The sequence below is a fragment of the Somniosus microcephalus genome, chromosome 10 (assembly GCF_052327205.1).
Source record: "Somniosus microcephalus isolate GS21.2 chromosome 10, FLI_Smic_1.0, whole genome shotgun sequence".
NCBI classification, from domain to species: Eukaryota; Metazoa; Chordata; class Chondrichthyes; order Squaliformes; family Somniosidae; genus Somniosus; species Somniosus microcephalus.
This window is the reverse complement of record NC_140996.1, coordinates 227,149,407-227,172,972: the sequence shown is the minus strand read 5'-3', so window position 1 is coordinate 227,172,972 and position 23,566 is coordinate 227,149,407. Positions and strand designations below refer to the sequence as shown.

Sequence of the window (23,566 nt, the reverse complement as noted above, 5' to 3'; positions counted from 1 at the left end):
TCATTGACACATTGCTGTTTGCGTGAGCTTGCTGTGCACAAATTGGCTGCCGAGTTTCCTACACAGTGACTACCCATCAAAAGCATTGAGGGAGTGCCATCTCAGAGGTGCCATCTTTCGGATGAGTCATAGTCATAGAGGCACAGAAGGAGGCCATTCGGCCCATCGAGTCCGTGCCGGCTCTCTGTGGAGCAATCCAGTCAGTCCCATTAAACGACGTTAAACCGAGGCCCCGTCTCCCCTTCAAATTGGCTGTTAAGCGCTTTGGGATATCCTGAGGTCGTGAAAGGCGTTATATAAGGGGTCACAGTCTAAGGATAAGGGGTAAGCCATTTACGAATGAGATGAGGAGGAATTTCTTCACCCAGAGAGTGGTGAACCTGTGGAATTCTCTACCACAGAAGGCAGTTGAGGCCAATTCATTAAATATATTCAAGAAGGAGTTGGATATATTTCTTAAAGGCTAAAGGGATCAAGGGATATGGGGAGAAGGCAGGGACAGGGTACTGAATTTGGATGATCAGCCATGATCGCATTGAATGGCGGAGCTGGCTCGAGGGGCTAAATGGCCCACTCCTGCTATCTTCTATGTTTCTATAAATTTAAAAGAAAAACTATTTTCCCGCCCTCAAATTTTAAAATTGCAATAACAAGATGGTGAAGACATGTTGAACCTCCTGATGGCATTTGCAGCTTGCTGACAAATGGCAATTTTATGTCTGTGTTTGTATGTATGTCTGTGTGTTGTGTGTATACATATTGGCGCGGTAACGCGGTGTATTGTGGTATAGCGGAGGACCAGCCTGACCTCCCAAATCGCAGCTGGAGCAGGGGAGGGGAAAAAAGGCGTCGTTTGCTTTAGTGGGGGGGAAGAAATCCCGTTCTTTTTCTTTTGCTGGAGAAGGGTGGAAATAATAACAAGGATGTCGCATATCTGCGCGGCTCCGAACTGCAACAGGGGCAGCACCAACTACCCGGACCTACCTTTCTTCAGGTTCCCCAGAGACCCCGAGAGGTGAGGGCTGGAACACTGGATCCATCTGTTTAATTTGTAATTAAGGGGGGGAATAAAACGCCGCAGTTTGTTAACGTAGTTGCGGGCGGGCGAAGTTGATGATGCGGGTTGTAGCCGTGCGGTCGAGGGCGGTGCTTTAAAATTTATTGTCGGGCTTGTCTTTCCGCTTTCCGTCGCTAGGCCTCGCCGTCCCGGGCGGGAGGGAAGGGCGCATGCGCAGAAGCGGCTGGCTGCCAATTCTGTATCTTTCCAAGGCTGAGAAAAAATGGACTTGGCAATTTCTACTGCGCCTCTCGCAACCTCGGGATGTGTCAAAGCCAATGAAGTGCTTTTTTTGTTGTTGTTGTTGAAGTGCAGTCGCTGTTGTAACGCAGGCAGCCAATTTGCGCGCAGCAAGATCCCAGAAACATAGAAGATAGGAGTAGGCCATTTGGCCCCTCGAGCCTGCTCCGCCATTCAATACAATCATGGCTGATCATCCAAATTCAGTACCCGGTCCCTGCTTTCTCCCCATATCCCTTGATCCCTTTAGCCTTAAGAAATATATCCAACTCCTTCTTGAATATATTTAATGAATTGGTCTCTACTGCCTTCTGTGGTAGAGAATTCCACAGGTTCACCACTCTCTGGGTGAAGAAATTCCTCCTTATTTCTGTCCTAAATGGTTTACCCCTTATCCTTAGACTGTGACCCCTGGTTCTGGACTCGTCGACCATCAGGAACATCTTTCCAGCATCTAGTCTGTCCAGTCCTGTCAGAATTTTATAAGTTTCAATGAGACAAACAGCCACGCCATCGTGGCCAGATAATTTGTTTCAGCCGATGTTTGGTTCCGGGATAACTCCCCCCTGCTCTTCTTCGAAATAGTGGCCCTGGGATCTTTTTACGTCCATCAGAGAGGGCAGACGGGGCCCTCGGTTTCACGTCTCGTCCGAAAGATGGCAGCTCCGACAGTGCGGTGCTCCCTCAGCACTGCACTGGAGTGTCAGCCTAGATTATTGTGCTCGAGTCTCTGGTGCGGGACTTCAACCCACATCCTTCTGACTCTCGGGGCGAGGGTGCTACCCACTGAGCCGCTGCTGAGATGGATAGATTTTTGGACTTTCAGGGAATCGAGGGATATGAGGTTGGCATGGAAAGTTAGAGTTAGAATCATAGAAATTCACGGTGTAGAAGGAGGCCGTTTGGCTGACCGTAAAAAACAGCTGCTTGTGGGAGCTTGCTGAGTGCAAATTGGCTGCCGCGTTTCCTACATTATAACAGTGACCACACTTCAAAATTACCATTGGCTGTAAAGTGCTTTGGGACATCCAGTGGTCGTGAAAGGCACTTTATAAATGTACGCCTTTCTTTCTATCCATCTAGCCTAATCACACTTTCCAGCTCTTGGTCCGTAGCCCTGTAGGTTACGGCACTTCGAGTGCATATCCAAGTACTTTTTAAATGTGATGAGGGTTTTTGCCTCTACCACCCTTTCAGGCAGTGAGTTCCAGACCCCCACTGCCCTCTGGGTGAAAAAAAATGTACAGCACACAAACAGCCCATTCAGTCCCACTGCTCCATGCTAGTGTTTGTACGAACATAAGAATTAGGAGCAGGAGAAGGCCATACAGCCTCTCGAGCCTGCTCTGCCATTCAATAAGATTATGGTTGATCTTCTGCTTGAACTGGAACAGAGGCGGCTGAGGGGAGACTTAATTGAAGTGTATAAAAAATGATGGGCCTGGATAGAGTGGCTAGAAAGGATCTATTTTCCTGAGCAGAGAGGTCAATAACCAGCGGGCATAGATTTTAAGTCATTGGTGGAAGGTTTAGAGGGGAGTTGAGGAGAACTGTTTTCACCCAGAGGGTGGTGGGGGTCTGGAACTCACTGCCTGAAAGGGTGATAGAGGCAGAAACCCTCATCACATTAAAAAAGTACTTGGATATGCACTTGAAGTGTTGCAACCTACAGGGCTACGGACCAAGAGCTGGAAAGTGGGATTAGGCTGGATCGCTCTTTTTTCGGCCGGCACTGACACAATTGGCCTAATGGCCTCCTTCTGTGCTGTAAACTTCTATGATTCTAACTCCACCTTCCCACTCTATCCCCATATCCCTTGATTCCTTTAGTATCCTAAAATCTTACTGCTCTCTGTCTTGAATATACTCAGCAACTGAGCTCTCTGGGGTAGAGAATTCCAAAGATTCACAACCCTCTGAGTAAAGAATTTTCTCCTCATCTCAGCCCTTTTCCTGAGACTTAAATATGCTCCACCTTGCTTCATCTCACCCAATCAACATATCCTCTATTCCTTTCTCCTTCAAGTTTATCTAGCCTCCCCGTAAAATGCAACTATGTTATTTGCCTCAATTACTTTGTATGGTAACGAGTTCCACATTCTCACCACTCTGGTAGCACAGAGCTATCCAATTAATTTCTTTTCCCATAGACCTCTTACCCTTCCTCCATAACTTCATAAGGGTATGGTGAGTTCAAATCCCACCACGGCACCATTTAAATTCAGTTAATTAAATAAATCTGGAATAAAAAGCTAGTGTCAGTAATGGTGACCATGAAACTATCGGATTGTTGTAAAAACCCATCTGGTTCACTAATGTCCTTTTAGGGAAGGAAATCTGCTGCCCTTACCCGGTCTGGCCTATATGTGACTCCAGACCCACAGCAATGTGGTTAACTCTTAAGTGCCCTCTGAAATGGCGGCTCACCACCAACTTCTCGAGGGCAATTAGGGATGGGCAATAAATGCTGGCTTTGCCAGTGACGCCCACATCCCAGGAACAGATTTTTAAAAAGCTGTTTCCTTTGGCACATGCACAGACAATTACATTGAATATTTTATTGAAAAAAATACTTGGTAAAGATTCTGCTTTTTCCCGTTAATAAACAAAATCGAAATGCAAGTGCTTTTTTTGTGTTAATGTAGGTGTAAGAAATGGGTGGAGAACTGCCAGAGGGCAGATCTGAAAAACCGCTCTACTGAACGGCTTTACACACTGTACAGGCTATGTGCGAGACACTTCGAACAGTCCCTGATATGCACACACGTAAGTTGGAACAGAATTCTTCCCACCTATACTGTGACGAGCTGTTGGAAATAATAACCTATACAGGAAACTTTGTGCTATCCGGAGATGAACTATCCGGCAATCTGGAGCCACCGGCAAAATTCAGGAGCCGTTTTTTATTCTTTTTGTTTGTTTTATTTGCTTTATTTGAACAGGCAAGGTCTGTAGCTATAGCAACAGCTTTAGCTACAGAGGCTTGCAGCCACACCTGAGTGTTTAGCAGCTGTTGCTAAGCAACAGTGTTTGTTGTCAGATACGGAGATAAGAATCTCTGTATCTCTCAACATTAACTCTGGAGTGTCGGGCAGTTGGCAGCAGCTCCGTCCAGTGGGTGCCGGATAGCACAAAGTTTCCTGTACTTGGAATAAATGTGTAGAACGAATCCAAATTTAAATTTTGTGGCTCTTTCGTCGATCTGTAGTAATTCTTTTGAAACTGCTAGAATTTGTTTTCCGACTTGTTCTATTTCCCTGTTTCAGTAACTGACTTTTTTTTAAATCACAGTACCCTGAGTCTAGAGGTGAGTTGGTTGTGATTATGAAAACTGGAATATTATCGGAATGGCTTAGTAGGCGCTTTCATTGCTTAGTGCGGAACTAAGCCATACAGAACAGCAAGTTCTGGTTCAATTCTTGGGTTGTGCCAATTCGGCCAGGCCAGCAATAGGCAAGTTGCAGTTGGCCTCATTCCAGGGCTTGGGAGGAGAAAAATCAGTCGGCATTCTTGCCTGTGATTGCTATAGTGTGACTCCTGCTGGAAGGTTTTATATGTTTGTTCTCATCAGACATTCACAATTAGGAAAACAGGAATTGCTAGATGATAAAAGATTGAGGTCCGTCTCGTTCACCTTCTACCATCCTGATAGTCGCATGATACAATGATCATGGGATAGTACGGCACAGAAGGCGGCCATTCGGCCCATCGAGTCTGCACCGGCTCTTTCGAAGAGCAATCCAGTTAGTCCCACTCCCCCGCTTTTTCCCCAGATCCCTGCAATTTTTTATCCGTCAAGTATTTATCCAATCCCCTTTTGAAGGCTACTATTGAATCTGTATCCACCACCCTATCAGGCAGCACATTGCAAATCCTAACCACTTGTTGTGTAAAAAAAGTTTTCCTCATGTCGCCTCTGGCTCGTTTGGCAATCATCTTAAACATGTGCCCTCTGGTTATCGACCCTTCAGCCATTGGAAACAGTTTCTCTTTATTTACTCTATCTAAATCCATCATGATTTTAAACAACCTCTTATCAAATCTCCTCTTAGCCTTCTCTGCTCCAATGATAATGGAGTTACTGACTTAATCATAGCAAACAATCTGTATCAATGAGTCTACAACAGATCCAGACATGAAGCGAGGAAAACCGCCAGTGGTGGAGCTTGGGAACAATAGGTTAAAAGTCTCCTGTTCCTCCCATGCACGCCACACTTATCATACGTCATGTCTCAAATTACTCAAATACTGTATCCCAAAATGTCATTCTGAAAGAAATCGATCTAGTTTGCATTTGAATGAATCAACACTTTCTGCTTCCCCCATCTGCCTAGGGAGTCTGTTCCATAGATTGCCCACTCGCTCACTGAAATATTGTTTCTGTGGATTAGTTTTGAATTTGCAGGACATGTCTTCTGGTTCTACTATCCTGGTCAAAATAAAACAGCCTGTGCTGGTCTACATTATCTATCTCCTTTTAGAATCTTAAAAACAGCAATCATAACACCTCTCCATGTTCTCTGGAAAAAGGAAGATTACCAGTTTACATAATTACTCCTCATAATTTGATTCCTCCACTCCCCCAATCATTCTGGTTGCTCTCTTCTGTACCAGCTCAAGAGCTGCAATATTCTTATTGCACTAACTAGAACTGTACACAGTATTCTAAGTGCAAGAATTTAGGGAGCTAGGTAGCAGATTAAAGAGCAGGATCTCAAAGGTTACTCCCGGTGCCACGTGCTAGTGAGTATAGGAATAGGAGGATAGAGCAGATGAATGCGTGGCTAAAGAGTTGGTGCAGGAGGGAGGGCTTTAGTTTCCTGGATCACTGGGCCTGCTTCTGGGGAAGGTGGGACTTGTACAAGTCGGATGGGTTGCACCTGAACCAGAATGGGTCAAATATCCTTGCGGGGAGGTTTGCTAGCACTGTTCGGGGGGGGGTTTAAACTAAAATGGCAGGGGGTTGGGAACCTGAGCAGGGAGACAGAGGAAAGGGAAACAGGGATCAAAGCAAAAGATAGGAAGGAGAAAAACAAAAGTGACAGTCAGAGAAATCAACGGTTTAAATCAAACGTGGCCACAGTAAAGAATAATTCTAATAGGTCTAAGAGCGTTAAAAAAACAAGCCTGAATGCTTTGTGTATTAATGCGAGGAGCATTTGTAATAAGGTGGACGAATTGGCTGCGCAAATAGAGGTAAACGAATATGATTTGGTTGGGATTCGGAAACGTGGCTCAAGGATGGCCAAGACTGGGAACTCAACATCCAGGGGTATTCGATATTCAGGAAAGATAGGCGAAAGGGAGGTGGGGTAGCATTACTGGTTAAAGAAGGGATTAATACAATTGTAATGAAGGATATTAGCTCTGATGACGTGGAATCTGTATGGGTAGAATTGAGAAATACTAAGGGGAAAAAAACATTAGTGGGAGTGGTATATAGACCTCCCAACAGTAAGGCGGAGGTTGGGGATGGCATTAAAAGGGAAATTAAAGAAACGTGCAATAAGGGCACAGCAGTCTTCATGGGTGACTTTAATCTACATATAGATTGGGCCAACCAAATTAGTAACAATACTGTGGAGGAGGAATTCCTGGAGTGTTTACGGGATGGTTTCCTGGACCAATATGTCGAGGAACCAACCAGAGATCAGGCCATCTTAGACTGGGTATTATGTAACGAGAAAGGATTAATTAGCAATCTTGTTGTATGAGGCCCCTTGGGTCGGAGCGATCATAATATCGCATTCTTCATTAAGATGGAGAATGAAGTAGTTGACTCAGAGACAAGGGTCCTCAATTTAAATAAAGGAAACTACGATGGTCTGAGGAGCGAGTTGGGTAGGATTGATTGGGGAATGGCGCTCAAAGGGTTGACGGTGGATAGGCAATGGCAAACATTCAAAGACCGAATGGATGAGCTACAGAATTTGTTCATCCCAGTTTGGCATAAAAATAAAACAAAAAAGGTGACTCAACCGTGGCTAACAAGGGAAATTAGGGATAGTGTAGGTATTCGTGTTGACCTCTGAGGGCGAATGCCTACTAAATAATTAAGTTCGACTTCAGATGAACAATAAATAAGTTGTTTAATTACTTGAACAGACGAAATACAACAGGTAAGCTGGCTGGATGCAGGAACACCGCGGTGTAGGTCTTTCCCCGACGGGGACGCCACGAGGACTGAGTCCGCAGTCCTCGGGAGAGCGTGATGACATCATCACGCTCAGTCGCGTTTTCCCGCGCTTCGGGTGTCATGTGACCGCGTAATGACGTTAGCGCGTTGGTCCGCTCTTGGGGCGGTCACGTGACCCGTGCCGATACGTCGGCGCGTTCACCCGGTGCGGAAGCTGGCCATTGAGGCTGAAGTCGCGAGCGCGGGAGCTGGAGGCCGGGCTGACCCGGCGCTGGTCACGGGAGCGGGAGATCACGTCGCTCCCGTCTGCTGGCCGATGCGGCCGAAGTCGCGGTAGGCCGGGCTGTGCCGGCGGCCGTCATGGAAGGCCGAGTCGGGCCGGCGGCCGCCGCGCGTACGTCACGTCATGCATGACGTGACGTCAGCACGCTAGGGCGCTTCTTAAAGGGGCAACGGCCCCAACCGGTAAGTTATAGCGAATTATGTACATAGTTAGTAAGGGACAACCGGAGGTACCGCCACAATAGCATATAAGATCCAAGGAGAGGACATATAAATTGGTCAGAAAAAGCAATAATCCTGAGGATTGGGAGCAGTTTAGGATTCAACAAAGGAGGACAAAGGGATTAATTAAGAAAGGGAAAATAGAATATGAGAGTAAGCTATCAGGGAACATAAAAACTGACTGTAAAAGCTTTTATAGATATGTGAAGAGAAAAAGATTGGTGAAGTCAAGCGTAGGTCCCTTGCAGTCAGAATCAGGGGAATTTATAATGGGAAACAAAGAAATGGCAGACCAACTAAATTCATACTTTGGTTCTGTCTTCACAAAGGAGGACACAAATAACCTCCCAGAGATGCCGGAGAACATAGGGTCTGATGAAAGGGTGGAACTGAAAGAAATCAGTATTTGTAGCGAAATGGTGTTAGGAAAATTGATGGGACTGAAGGCCGATAAATCCCCAGGGCCTGATGGTCTACATCCCAGGTTACTTAAGGGAGTGGCCCTAGAAATAGTAGATGCATTGCTGGTCATCTTCCAGAACTCGATAGACTCTGGAACAGTACCCATGGATTGGAGGGTAGCTAATGTTACCCCACTATTCAAAAAAGGTGGTAGAGAAAAAGCGGGGAATTATAGACCGGTAAGCCTGACATCGGTAGTGGGGAAAATGCTAGAGTCCATTATAAAAGATGTAATAGCAGAGCACTTGGAAAGCAGTGACAGGATCGGACAAAGTCAACATGGATTTACAAAAGGTAAATCATGCTTGACTAATCTACTGGAATTTTTTGAGGATGTAACTGGTAAAATAGATAAGGGAGAACCAGTGGATGTGGTGTATTTGGACTTTCAGAAGGCTTTCGATAAGGTCCCACATAAGAGATTAGCGTGCAAAATTAAGGCACATGGGATTGGGGGCAAGGTATTGACTTGGATAGAGAACTGGTTGGCGGACAGAAAGCAAAGAGTTGGAATAAACGGGTCGTTTTCCGAGTGGCAGGCAGTGACTAGTGGGGTACCGCAAGGATCGGTCCTAGGACCCCAGCTGTTCACAATATCTATTAATGATCTGGACGAGGGAATTGGATGTAATATCTCCAAATTTGCAGACGACACAAAGCTGGGTGGGAGGGTAAGCTGTGAGGAGGATGTCGTGAAACTCCAGTACGATTTGGACAGGTTGGGTGATTGGGCAGAAACATGGCAATTGCATTATAATGTGGATAAATGTGAGGTTATCCACTTTGGTGGCAAAAACAGGAAGGCAGATTATTATTTGAATGGCAATAGATTGGGAGAAGGGGAAGTGCAATGAGACCTGGGTGTTCTTGTGCACCAGTCGCTGAAGGTAAGCATGCAGGTGCAGCAGGCAGTTAAGGCAAATGGTATGTTGGCCTTCGTAGCAAGAGGGTTCGAGTACAGGAACAAGGATGTCTTGCTGCAGTTGTACAGGGTCTTGGTGAGACCACACCTTGAGTATTGTGTGCAGTTTTGGTCACCTTACCTGAGGAAGGACGTTCTTGCTATGGAAGGAGTGCAGCGAAGATTCACCAGGCTGATACCTGGGATGGCAGGAATGACGTATGAGGAGAGATTGTGTCGATTGGGCTTATACTCACTGGAGTTTAGAAGATTGAGAGGGGATCTCATCGAAACCTATAAAATTCTGTCAGGCCTGGACAGACTAGATGCAGGAAGGATGTTTCTGATGGCTGGGGAGTCCAGAACCAGGGGTCATAGTCTAAGAACCATTTAGGACTGAAATGAGGAGGAATTTCTTCACCCAGAGAGTGGTGAACCTGTGGAATTCTCTGCCACAGAAGGCAGTGGAGGCCAATTCATTAAATATATTCAAGAAGGAGTTGGATATATTTCTTGAGGCTAAAGGGATCAAGGGATATGGGGAGAAGGCAGGGACAGGGTATTGAATTTGGATGATCAGCCATGATCTCATTGAATGGCGGAGCAGGCTCGAGGGGCCGAATGGCCTACTCCTGCTCCTATCTTCGATGTTTCTATGTCGCACCAATAATTTATCAAGTAGCGGGATTACTCCACTATTTTGACACAGTATGAGCCTTTTAATACATCCAAACATCGGAACTGCTTTACTCACTGCCACCGAGCATTGTTATAATTAGTGAACTGTGAAGCTTGCAACTGTCGAATAGCTTGTAGCGCTCATTGTCTGGGCTCCAACATGAAGAACTGACTGAAGAATCAGAGGGCTGCTAGACCTTATGAGAGAAATGGAGAAAATATAGATGGGAGAACTAAAAGTTATTTTTTAAAAAAGCATTTGACATCACCAATAAAACATCTAACATAACTTAAAATCATAAACTTGTTTTCAGAGCCCTTACAGAACAGTCCTCAAGGATAATGCAGTGCCAACCTTGTTCGACTTAACAAGTCATCTCAATAAACCTGAAGGCAAACACAGAAAGCACAAGAGGATAGAAGAACTGGTAAGCTATTGCCTCTGTGCGATTCACAGTGCTGATCGTCACTTGTGTGGTATCTCATTTTGTGAACCTTTGAATATGTTAAGATAGCATAAAGTCTTTCCTTTTCCTCCCTTGTTGTAGACTGAGGAAGATTTGCTGAGGGTGAAGGCACCAAGAAGTAAGTAGCTCCGTCACACAATGAAAGTTGACCCGTGTATACAGATTATATACTTTCAAACAAATAGTTCTAGGGCTAGTATTTTTGTGGTAGGCTAATTAACCAGATGTTTAAGTTTGAATTCAGAGGAACATAAGAATTAGGAACAGGAGTAGGCCATACAGCCACTCAAACCTGCTCCGCCATTCAATAAGATCATGGCTGATCTTCAACCTCAACTCCACTTTCCCGCCTGATCTCCATATCACTTGATTCCCCTAGAGTCCAAAAATCTATCTATCTCAGCCTTGAATATACTCAATGACTGAGCCTCCACAGCCCTCTGGGGTAGAGAATTCCAAAGATTCACCACCCTCTGAGTGAAGAAATTCTTCCTCATCCCAGTCCTAAATGGCCGACTCCTTATCGTGGGACTGTGCCGCCTAGTTCTAGACTCTCCAGCCAAGGGGAAACAGCCTCGCGACATCTATTCTGTTAATCCTCCTCAGAATATATGTTTCAATGAGATCACCTCTCATTCTTCTAAACTTCAGAGAGTATAGGCCCAATCCACTCAATTGAAATTATTTCAACATTGAAAACTTTTGTAAAATAGTTACCATTTCCATTTATTTCAAAAATGCACCCCTGATTGCTCAGCTCGTTAAATGATGGTGAGCGGCTGAGCCATAACAATGTGCATTTATGTAGCACCTTTTTCATGTTTATAAAAAAAAAAAAAAAAAATCGTCCCAGAGTCCGTCCTATATAGGAATGCAGAAAGAGGGTGCCAAGCCAGGAAAGAAGCGATCAGGAGGAGTAACCGAAATCTTGGTCGGAGATGAGTGTTCAAGAAAAGATAGAGACGTCCCAAAGCGATAAATAAGGAGGAAGGGAGGTTAGAGATGGGAGTTAATTGGCAAGAATGGAAGGAGTGGATTTTTTTTTGAGCAGGGAACAATAACAGCAGTTTTGAAAGGGAGGGGATGTTGCTTGAGAGGTAACCATTGATGATACCCACTAGCTTGTGAGCCAGGAAGGGGAGTTGGTTGGTTAGAAATTGGGTGGAAAGAGGATCAAGAGAGCAAGGGGTAGGTTTCATGAATGAGATGAGGTTGGAGAGGTACTGGGGCGCGATGGAGTGAAACTGTAGAGAACAAGGGCTCGGGGCTGGAGTGGGTGAGGGACATAGCGGGGATGGGAAGCTAGGTCTCGGATCAAGAGGAGGGGAGAACTGAGCAGAGGTAGCTGCATGTGTGGCCTTGATTTTGGTGGGGGGGAGGGAGAATGCTCAACAGGGCTAACCTAGGATAAAAACAGAAAATGCTGGAAATACTCAGCAGGTCAGGCAACATCTGTGGAGAGAATTTTCTTCCCTATCTTTCCTGAACACCTTGTATTCAGGAATCTTTAGTGCCCAATCCTGCCCTTTTTTGAGCAAGGTCTCCGTTATCACCACGACATCATATTGTCATGTGACTATTTGCGCCTGCAGCTCAGCAACCTTATTTACCACACTTTGTGCATTGACACACATGCACTGTAAACCTATCTTAGACCTTGAATTCTCTCTTACCTACCTAATATCGTACTATTTCTTAGTCCAGTGCTATCTGTCTCTCCCAATCCTTTGTGCATTTTGTTTCTCCTTTCTAATGCTACATCCTGGTGCCCACCCCCCTGCCAAATTAGTTTAAAATCTCTCCAACAACACTAGCAACCCCTGCCGCGAGGATATTGGTCCCGGCTCTGTTGCGTTGCAACCCGTCCGGCCTGTACAGGTCCGACCTCCCCCAGAACCGGTCCCACTGTCCCAGGAATCTAAAGCTTTCCCTCCTGCACTATCTCTCCAGCCACGCATTCATCTGCTCTATCCTCCTATTTCTATATACTCACTAGCTTGGGGCACCCGGAGCAATCCGGAGATTACTACTGATATGCCTATCAATTAGTCCAATAAAAGGCGACGAGTTAAGAACGTAACTGAAGGTTTTTATTGGCTAAATAACAGAGCCCACCCTCGTGGGTGATCCGATCCAACAGGGAGGAATACTAGCCAGTCAGCTACCTTTATACCTGGGCAGGTAATGGGCGGAGTCGGAGGTGGTCAGCCCAGGTATAACAGTGCGACAAGAGGCGACCTCGTGTAGTGATGTGACAGTGAGAACAGTGAGAACAATATACAGTGATAACTATAACAGTGGTTTACCACAACTACCTTTGAGGTCCTACTTATTAATCTCTTTCCTAGCTCCCTTATATCTGCTTGCAGGACATTATCCCTCTTTCTACCTATGTCATTGATACAGATATGGACCACATGGCTGTTCACCCTCCCCCCTCAGAATATCGTGCAGCCGCTCAGTGACATCCTTGACCCTGATACCAGGGAGGCAACCTGGAATCACGTCTGTGGCCGCAGAAACGCCTGTCTGTTAGATTCATAGAATTATAGAATGGTTACAGCACTGAAGGAGGCCATTCGGCCTGTTGAGCCCGTTCTGGCTCTCTGCAAGAGCATTTCAGTTAGTCCCGCTCCCCCACCCTTTCCCCGTAGCCCTGCAATTTTTTTTTTCTTCAGATACTTACCCAATATCCTTTTGAAAGCCACAATTGAGTTTGCCTCTACCACCCTTTCAGGCAGTGCATTCCAGACTCTAACCACTTGCTGCATAAGAAAGTTTTTCCTCATGTCGCCTTTGGTTCTTTTGCCAATCACCTTAAATCTGTGTCCTCTGGTTCTCAACCCTTCCGCCAATGGGAACAGTTTCTCTCTATCTACTGTGTCCAGACCCCTCATGATTTTGAACATCTCTATCAAATCTCCTCTAAACCTTCTCTGCTCCAAGGAGAACAACCCCAGCTTCTCCAGTCTATCCATGTAACTGAAGTCCCTCATCCATGGAATCATTCTCGTCAATCTTTTCTGCACCCTCTCTAAGGCCTTCACATCCTTCCTAAAGTGCGGTGCGCAGAATTGGACACAATACTCCAGTTGAGGCCGAACCAGTGTTTTGTAAAAGTTTATCATAATTTACTCACTTTTGTACTCTATGCCTCTATTTATGAAGCCCAGGATCCCGTAAGCTTTTTTAACCGCTTTCTCAACCTGCCCTGCCACCTTCAACGATTTGTGCACACGTACCCCCAGGTCTCTGTTCATGCAGCCCCTTTAGGATTGTACCCTTTAGTTTATATTGCCTCTCCTCGTTCTTCCTACCGAAATGTATCACTTTGCACTTTACTGCGTTAAATTTCATCTGCCACGTGTCCGCCTGCCTGCCTGTCTATGTCCTCTTGAAGTCTATCACTATCCTCCTCACTGTTCACTGTATTTCCAAGTTTTGTGTCATCTGCACATTTTGAAATTGTGCCCTGTACACACAGTCTTAAGTCATTAATATATATCAAGAAAAGCAGTGGCCCCAGTACCGACCCCTGGGAACACCACTGTATACCTTCCTCCAGTCCGAAAAACAACCGCCCTCCAGTCCGAAAAACAACCGCTCACCACTACTCTCTTTCCTATCACTTAGCCAGTTTCGTATCCATGCTGCCACTGTCCCTTTTATTCCATGGGCTTCAACTTTGCTGGCAAGCCTATTATGTGGCACTTTATCAAACGCCTTTTGGAAGTCCATGTACACCACGTCAACCGCATTGCCCTCATCAACCCTCTCTGTTACCTCATCAGAAAACTTGATCAAATTAGTTAAACACAATTTGCCTTTAACAAATCCGTGCTGGCTTTCCTTAATTAATCCACATTTGTCCAAGTGACTGTTAACTTTGTCCCTGATTATCGTTTCTACCGAGGTTAAACTGACTGGCCTGTAGTTGCTGGATTTATCCTTGCACCTTTTTTTGAACAAGGGTGTAACATTTGCAATTCTCCAGTCCTCTGGCACCACCCCCATTTCTAAGGAGGATTGGAAGATTATGGCCAGTACCTTTGCAATTTCCTCCTCAACTTTCACCAGCATCCTAGGATGCATCTCATCCGGTCCTGGTGACTTAACTACTTTAAGTATAGACAGCCTTTCTAGTACCTCCTCTTTATCAATCTTTATCTCATCCAGTATCTCCACTACCTCCTCTTTCACTATGACTTTGGCAGCATCTTCTTCCTTGGCGAAGACAGATACAAAGTACTCATTTAGTACCTCAGCCATGCCCTCTGCCTCCATGCGTAGGTCTCCTTTTTGATCTCTAATCGGCCCCTCCCCTCCTCTTACTACCCGTTTATTATTTATATGCCTATAGAAGACTTTTGAATTCCCTTCTATGCTAGCTGCCAATCTATTCTCATACTCTCTCTTTGCCCCTCTTATTTTCTTTTTCACTTCCCCTCTGAACTTTCTATATTCAGCCTGATTCTCACTTATATTCTCAACCTGACATCTGTCATATGCGCTCTTTTTCTGCTTCATCTTACTCTCTGTCTCGTCATCCAGGGAGCTCTGGCTTTAGTTGCCCTACCAGTCCCCCTCGTGGCAATGGACCTGAACCATATCTTTAAAGGCAGCCGATTCGATTACAGTTTTGCCTGCTAATCTTTGATTCCAATTTATCCAGGCCAGCTCCATTCTCAACCCACTGAAACTTGCCTTCCTCCAATTTAGTATTTTTACTCTAGATTGCTCCCTGTCCTTTTCCATAGCTAATCTAATCCTTATGATACTATGATCACTGTTACCTAACTGTTCCCCTACTGACACTTGACCCACCTCATTACCCAGAACCAGACCCAGCAATTCCTTGTTGGGCCGAAAACGTACTGATCAAGAAAATTCACCTGAACACACTTCAACTTCAGAAATTCTTCCCCCTCTCTGCCCTTTACATGATTCCTATCCCAGTCTATATTGGGATAATTGAAGTCCCCCATTCCCACTATATAGTTCTTTCACCTCTCTAATTTCCCTGAAAATTTGCTCCTCTATATCTTTCCCACTAGTTGGTAGTTTATAGAATACACCGAGTAGTGTAATGGCACCTCTTGTTTCTTAACTAACCAAATAATTTCTGTCCTTGACCCCTCCAGGACATCCTCTCTCTCCAGCACTAACTGTCTCCTTAACCAATACTGCCACCCCACCTCCTTTCTTTCCTTCCCTATCTTTCCTGAACACCTTATATCCAGGAATATTTAAAACCCAATCCAGCCCATTTTTGAGCCAGGTCTCTGTTATCGCCATGACATCATGTTCCTATGTGGCTGTTTGCGCCTGCAGCTCACCAGCCTTATTTACCACGCTTTGTGCGTTTACACACATGCACTGTAAACCTATCTTAGACCTTGTATTCTCTCTTGATCTGACCCCACCTAATACCTTACTATTGCTTGCTCTAGTGCTGTCTGTCTCTCCCAATCCTTTGTGATCTTTGTTTCTCCTTTCTAATGCTACATCCTGGTGCCCACCCCACTGCCAAATTAGATTAAACCCTCTCCAACAGCACTAGTAAACCCCCTCCCACGAGGACATTGGTCCCGGCTCCGTTGAGGTGCAACCCGTCCAACCTGTACAGGTCCCACCTCCCCCAGAACCGGTCCCAATGTCCCAGGAATCTGAAACCCTCCCTCCTGCACCATCTCTCCAGCCATGCATTCATCTGCTCTATCCTATTTCTGTACTCACTAGCTCATGGCACCGGGAGTATCCAGAGATTACTACCTTTGAGGTCATAAGAACATAAGAAATAGGAGCAGGAATAGGCCACTTGGTCCTGCTTTTTAATCTCTTTCCTAGCGCCCTAAAATCTGCCTGCATGACTTCATCCCTTTTTCTACCTATGTTATTGGTACCGATATGGACCACGACCTCTGGCTATTCACCCTCCCCCCTCAGAATGTTCTGCAGCCGCTCATTCTTGACCCTGGCACCAGGGCAACATACCATCCTGGAATCACATCTGCGGTCGCAGAAACACCTGTCTGTTCCCCTAACTAGCGAATCCCCTACCACTATTGCTTTCCTGATCCTCTTCCTCTTTTCCCCCCCTCCCCCAATACAGCTGAGCCACCTGTGGTGCCATGGACTTGGCTCTGGCTGTACTCCCCAGAGGAACCATCGCCCTTACCAGTATTTAGAACTGAATACTGGTTAGAGAATGGGATGCACTTTGGGGACTCCTGCACTACCTGCCTGGTCCTCCTTGTCTATCTGGCAGTCGCCCATTCCCTCTCTGCCTGCACACTCTTAAGCTGCGGGGAGACCACCTCCTGAAACATGCTATCCACGTAGGTCTCAGCCTCACTGCAGTGATGGCAGCTGCTGCTCAAGCTCCAAAACCCATAGCTTGAGCTCCTCCAGCTGACAACACCTCCTGCACAAGATGTGCATTCCACAGGACTGAGGCACCCTGCCATGCCTCTATTTAATAGACTATTAACTAACTTAACAGAAATAAACTCAAGACTTAAAAAAAAATCACCAGCTACTCATCAATCAGCTCCTTCCAGGCTCCGCACTCTTGGGCCTACCTTTATATCCTCTCGCTCTAGGGCCTATTAACTTAGAGTCCTTGGCTTCTATGGCTCCACTTCTCCTTTTCAGTTAGATGTCTCAGCCACCGCCTTCCTCTCTACCGAATTCCTACTATCACCAAGTGCTTGGGATCCACTCCGATTGCATTCACCCAGCTCTGTCTCCAAGCTCTGTGCTCAAGCTCTCACTGATTCTAGGGTTTTTGCTTCTGGGTATCCATTCTATATGCTTATCACTCTTTGTTACCTCTCGACTTGAGTATTCCCATGCCTTCCTGGCCAGCCTCCCACGTTCTACCCTCCGTAAACTTGAGGTCATCCAAAACTCTGCTGCCTGTGTCCTAACTCGCACCAAGTCCGGTTCACACATCACCCCTGTGCTCGCTGACCTACATTGGCTCCCGGTTAAGCAACGCCTCGATTTTAAAATTCTCATGCATGTTTTCAAATCCATCCATGGCCACGTCCCCCATCTCTGTAACCTCCTCCAGCCTCGCAACCCTCCGAGATATCTGCGCTCTTCTAATTCTGGCCTCTTGAGCATCCCCGATTTTAATTGCTCCACCATTGGTGGTCGTGCCTTCAGCTGCCAAGGCACCAAGTGAATATGGAAAAGTTAATCTGGAAAATTATTTGAAACTGTTAGAGTAAAACAAGGAATCAAAGGTTAAAACTACAGTAGTAATAGGCATATTTAGGACTGATATCCGGAAATTCTTCTCAAACAACAAGCATTTATATAGCGCCTTTAATGTAGTAAAACGGCCCAAGGCGCTTCACAGGAGTGATTATCAAACAAAATTTGACACCGAGCCACATAAGGGGATATTAGGGCAGTTGAGAGGTAGGTTTTAAGGAGCATCTTAAAGGAGGATAGAGAGACGGAGAGGTTGAGGGAGGGAATTCCATAGCAGATATCTCGGAGGGTTGGAGGAGGTTACAGAGATGGGGAGGGGCGAGGCCACAGAGGGATTTGGAAATGCATGTTGAGAATTTTAAAATTGAGATAGATTCTAAGAGTTTGTAGAATTGTCTTGTAGTTCTATATTAATGTATTATTAAACTTTCACAATAGGTTCATAACCTATTTTTTTAAATCTTTTAAGCCGATGGTGATGTCTTGAGAAGTCTGCAGTGTAAGCAGGAGGCCATCAATGAATTAAACAAATCTGACCTGGAGGGAGCCACAGAAAGCCTTGAGGAATCTGCTCTTTTGGAAGAATCTTTGAACTTGACACCTGAAGAGAAAGGGAATAAAGAATTCCTTAAAGTTTTATTTGAAACTGTACTGCTGTTGGGGAGGCAAAACGTTCCCTTGGGAGGATCTGCCTCTGAAAATCTGAGCAACCTGTGCAATACACCTGATAACATTCACGCGCTGCTGGAGTTCAGAATGAATGCAGGTGACGAAATTCTTCGCAAGAGGTTTGAGTCAACTGCTGTGAATGCAGTGTACTGCCCAAAGACCTTGCAAAAAGACCTGTTGGACATCTGTGAGATGTGCATACGGGAGGAGGTACTCCGAGAAGTACGCGACAGCAACTTCTTCTCGATTGTGACCGACGAAGTGATCAACGTAGCAGGCATCGACCACGTGTCCCTGTTGATTAGGTTTGTAGACGAGTCTGACTGTCTGCAGCAAGAGTTTGTCGGGTTCATACCGTGTGAGCTTGACGGCGAGTTTTTGGCGAGTCGGATCTACGAGACGCTTACAGAAAAGTGGGGCCTGAACATGTATTACTGTCGCGGGCAAGCGTATAACGGCTCGGGGACAATGTCTTACAAAAAGCACGTTGTTGTGGCTAGCATTTTACAACAGTGCCCGAAGGCACTGTGCACTCCTTGTTCCACCTACCCCCTAAACATATGGATAGCAAAGTCCAGCCTGATTTTCGGTATCAACATGGTGTTGAGCTTGATGGAGAACATTGTGTCGTTTTTTAGTTTGTCACCTCAGTTCCAAAAGGTTTTTGACATCTGCATCAACAGCATCTATCAAACCAACGAGGAAAAGGCAAAGGAGCTGAAGAAGCTTTTTCAAATCAATTGGTACGAAAGACACGACACTTTCGAGATCTTGGCGGATCTTTACGAAGTGCTGGTGACCTGCTTGGACGAGATCAGTTACGATACGTGCGGCAGGTGGAATGCGGAGATCGCAACCCAGGCCAGCATGCTGTCCTGCACCATGAGAGATTTCGAAATGGTCATCTCGCTTATGGTCCTGAAGAACGTCCTCTCCTACACCAGAGCCTTTAGCAAAAATCTCCAGGGTCATGCATTGGACACCTATTTTGCCTCGAACACTTTGACCGTGGTCCTGCACTCGCTAAACGAAATGAGGGACAACATGGACGTGTACCATGAGTTCTGGTTAGAGGAAGCCACCAATTTGTCGTTCAAAATGGGGGTTGACTTAAAGTTGCCATGGAGGTGCCGCAGGCAGCCTCAGGGTGAAGAGGTGTCTGAGGAGACTCCTGAAAATTACTACAAAGAAGCGATCACTGCGCCGTTTCTGGACCACATTATTTTAGAAATCAAAGACATGTTCTCCGAGCAGCAGTTAAAGGCCCTCAAGTGCCTGTCGTTGGTGCCTTCTGTCATGGCGCAGCTGAAATACAACACCGGGGAGGAAAACCTGGCCGATTTATATAAAGACGATCTCCCAAACCCAGATACCCTTTCCGCAGAACTTCACTGTTGGAAGATAAAATGGAAGCATCGAAGCCGAGGTGTCGAACTGCCCAGCACTGTTTTTGAAACGCTGCGCCATCCTGACATCAAGTTCTTTCCAAATGTGTACACTTTGCTGAAAATTGTCTCCAACCTGCCTATTATTAAGCTGGAAACCAACAAGTGTGAAATTGGACGGCGGCGACTCAAAGCGTATTTGAAGGTCACTCCAGTCGAGGAGAGGACGAGCAGTCTGGCACTGATCCATATCAATTACGATGCGAAACACGACTACGACATGATGGTTGATACCTATGCTAAGCTATACCCAGAGAAAATGCAGCTGCCCCATGTGACCGATTCAGACAATGTGGACGTAAACAATCACGATGGAAGCAGTATGGAAATTAACAACTTGGACCCAGATACTGGAACAGTGTATCAAGTAGACGGTGACTGCATGGAGGTGGCGAGCCACACAGGAGCCGAGGTGGTTTTGCATCACCCATCAGTGGGTGGTCTTTTGGAGGTCTGCCAGAATGCGGACAAGAATGTTATCGAAGTGACCCAGCATGCAGAGGGGAGCACCGTAGAACTGCAACAGCTTCCCGTGAGCAGCGCCTTGATTGTGACCCAGCATTCAGCCGAGCCCGGCGTGGAATTGCAAGACCACCCAGAAGGGGCTGAGGTCAGCCAGCAGCCAGTCGGAAGCAACGTGGAACTGCAGCACCACATAGAAACATAGAAGATAGGAGCAGGAGTAGGCCATTCGGCCCCTCGAGCCTGTTCCGCCATTCAATGAGATCATGGCTGATCATCCAAATTCAGTACCCTGTCCCTGCCTTCTCCCCATACCCCTTGATCCCTTTAGCCTTAAGAAATATATCCAACTCTTTCTTGATTATTTTTAACGAACTGGCCTCCACCGCCCTCTGTGGCAGAGAATTCCACAGGTTCACCACTCTCTGGGTGAAGAAATTCCTCCTCATTTCAGTCCTAAATGGCTTACCCCTTATCCTTAGACTATGACCCCTGGTAGAGGGAAGAGTGGTGGAGGTGATCCACCATCCAGAGGTGAATGGTGTAGAATTGCAACACCACTCGTTAGTGAATGGTGTGCAATTACAACACCATTCAGAAGGAGAAGTTATTGAGGTGAGCCATCACTCCGAGGTGAGAGCTGTGGTGTTGGAGGCCAACGCCGTGGCGTTGCAGCACCATGTGCATGGGGGTGCTGTGGCATTGCAGCATCACCTGGAGGGAAGTTCTGTGGAACTACAGCACTGTCCAGAGGGCGGTACTGTGGAGTTGCACCATCCGGAGACCAGTGCTGTGGAGTTGAGCCACGCTACAGAAGAGAGCGCCATGGAGGTGGATCATTGTCCAGAACCCAGCACCACAGAGTTGCAGCAACATCCCGAGCCCGGTGCTGAAGAATTGCCACAACAGCACCACCACCCGGAGGATGGCGCGGTGGAGATGCAGCGCCAGCCTGTTGCTACTGAGATGCAGCACCACCCGGGGCCCGGTGAGCTGGAGAGATACAGCACCACCCGGGGCCCGGTGAGCTGGAGAGATACAGCACCACCCGGGGCCCGGTGAGCTGGAGATCCAGCACCGCCCGGTGAGCTGGAGATCCAGCACCGCCCGGTGAGCTGGAGATCCAGCACCGCCCGGTGAGCTGGAGATCCAGCACCGCCCGGTGAGCTGGAGATCCAGCACCGCCCGGTGAGCTGGAGATCCAGCACCGCCCGGTGAGCTGGAGATCCAGCACCGCCCGGTGAGCTGGAGATCCAGCACCGCCCGGTGAGCTGGAGATCCAGCACCGCCCGGTGAGCTGGAGATCCAGCACCGCCCGGTGAGCTGGAGATCCAGCACCGCCCGGTGAGCTGGAGATCCAGCACCGCCCGGTGAGCTGGAGATCCAGCACCGCCCGGTGAGCTGGAGATCCAGCACCGCCCGGTGAGCTGGAGATCCAGCACCGCCCGGTGAGCTGGAGATCCAGCACCGCCCGGTGAGCTGGAGATCCAGCACCGCCCGGTGCCTGTCACTACAGAGATACAGAACCGCCTGGCGCCGTGGGCTTGCAGTGTCGCCCAGAAGCTAGCACATCGGAGTTACAGCATCATCTGCAGTCCGAGACCGTGATGGAAGGCTGCCCAGAGGTGGGCACAGTGGCATTAGAGCAGCGTTCAGACGCAGTTGCTGCGGAATTGGATCCCCACCTGGAATCGAGCGTCACGGAGCTGGAATAATGCCCCGAGGCTGGCGCAGTGGAGCTGGGGAACCGTCCAGAGGCAGTGGAGTTGCAGCACCGTCCAGAAGCAGGTGCCGTGGAAGTAGACAATGCGAGTGTGTGCAATCGGGATGTAAAGGATGACGGAATAAAGATTTTGGAAGTCAAAAATTCAGAAGAAAGCAATTCAGAAATGAACATTTCTAGTGTAAGTAATGTAAATAGTTCTGAAGTAGCCGTACAATAAAATGATTCATTGTGCTACTTCGGGTATATTCCTAACAGTCTATGTCTAAATCTGTGACCAAGTAAACTTGGGCTTGTTTAAATCTGAAGACTCCTTTCTGGGGTTCTCCAAGATGTTCCTTAAGGGGGAAATAAATTCACATTTTGAAGTATTTCCATTCATTGTTTTATTTACTTCCAACCCGCCCTCACTCTCTTCACCCCTCCCCTTTGAGCACTGTGATCTCTTCCCGCCCATCTCCGATTACCTCTGATTCAAACATTCTTTGCTTTTTATTTTGGCCCAGGAAAATAATTTTGCCAAAGACGCGTCCACATGTAAAACCTGCCCCATGATGCCTATTTAAAGGAGCGCTGTGCTTTTTTTTTTATGTAATATTAGCCGCTGTCGAAAATGCAAAAATTAAGATTAGAAAAAGTGGTGTGTAGGTAGATATGTACGTGTGAGCATTATACATGAGCAGCAAACAAGCTTGCAACATCCTTGCCTAGGTACATTTACTACTGGAGGTTGAATTTGCCTATCCTTAAGCCATTGACGTATGCTGTGCGATGGTTGTGTGACATTCCTTCGGTACATTCTATGAGCTCATATGGTGAATTACCTGATGGCTGTATAGATGTACTGGATACTGAACAAGGGGCCCCAAAGCCAATTGCAGGTAAACTGGTGTTAGTTTAGGAATTTTGCAAATCACCCGTTACTTGTAAAATTCTGGCTCCAGTCAATCAATCTGCAAAAACTTCCTCCTCCTGTCACTTCAGGTTGAAAGGGCCAGCCTCAAAAACCTCTCCTCACTCCCGGGGGGTGATTTTTACTAGCAGCAGCGGGTGGGTACCACTGACACTCTGTACCGCAACAGTCATTGGAGGCCAATCAAGCTTGTTTAATGACATGTTGATTTTTTTTTAACAATGTTTCCATCTATCCTTGGTCCAACTATTTGTTTGACAATAGCTTTCCTTGGACACCTTGAGCCCAGTCAGCCCTCCCTCACTGCATCCTGTCTCTGCCTCAGATACACAATGGTGGATGTAGTAGTGTCTGGCCTTTGTAGTCCATACTGCCAGGAAAATGGGGATCCGATACAGCCACACGCTGTTTGGTTAATGATAATTGGAAATGGCAGACCTGTTGGAGATTCATGAATGGTTTCAGAAATTATCTTTTACTAAATTTCTCTTTCCTACCCCCCTCCCCCCCCCCCCCCCCCCCCCACCCACTGCCCCCACCCCCCACCAACCCCTCCACTGCTGAAGGTATTGGCTCCTGCTGCTGTATATGTGCACTTATGCCTGACACCTTTCACTACCTGGCCAAGCGGCTACTCCTCCAATAGGAGCCTAGACAGGGAATAGCGACCAGCTCAGCTGACCCTGAT

The 23,566-nt window shown here is 46.8% G+C and overlaps 1 long non-coding RNA gene and 1 pseudogene across 2 annotated transcripts in view; one reads left to right on the top strand and one right to left on the bottom strand.

Annotated features, from left to right (window-relative positions):
* LOC147112129 (uncharacterized) overlaps window positions 1-1,197 on the bottom strand; it is a 46,650-nt gene extending 45,453 nt beyond the window's left edge. The window contains exon 1 of the long non-coding RNA XR_015079824.1: window positions 985-1,197. This is a non-coding gene — a long non-coding RNA (uncharacterized LOC147112129). The remainder of the gene's footprint in view (window positions 1-984) is intronic.
* Window positions 784-22,338, top strand: LOC147112128 (52 kDa repressor of the inhibitor of the protein kinase-like; annotated as a pseudogene). Its single transcript, XR_015079823.1, has 7 exons — window positions 784-1,015; window positions 3,943-4,063; window positions 10,293-10,406; window positions 10,527-10,563; window positions 18,136-20,462; window positions 20,744-21,269; window positions 21,696-22,338. The product of XR_015079823.1 is annotated as a 52 kDa repressor of the inhibitor of the protein kinase-like (transcript).
* Window positions 22,339-23,566: the final 1,228 nt, after the last annotated feature.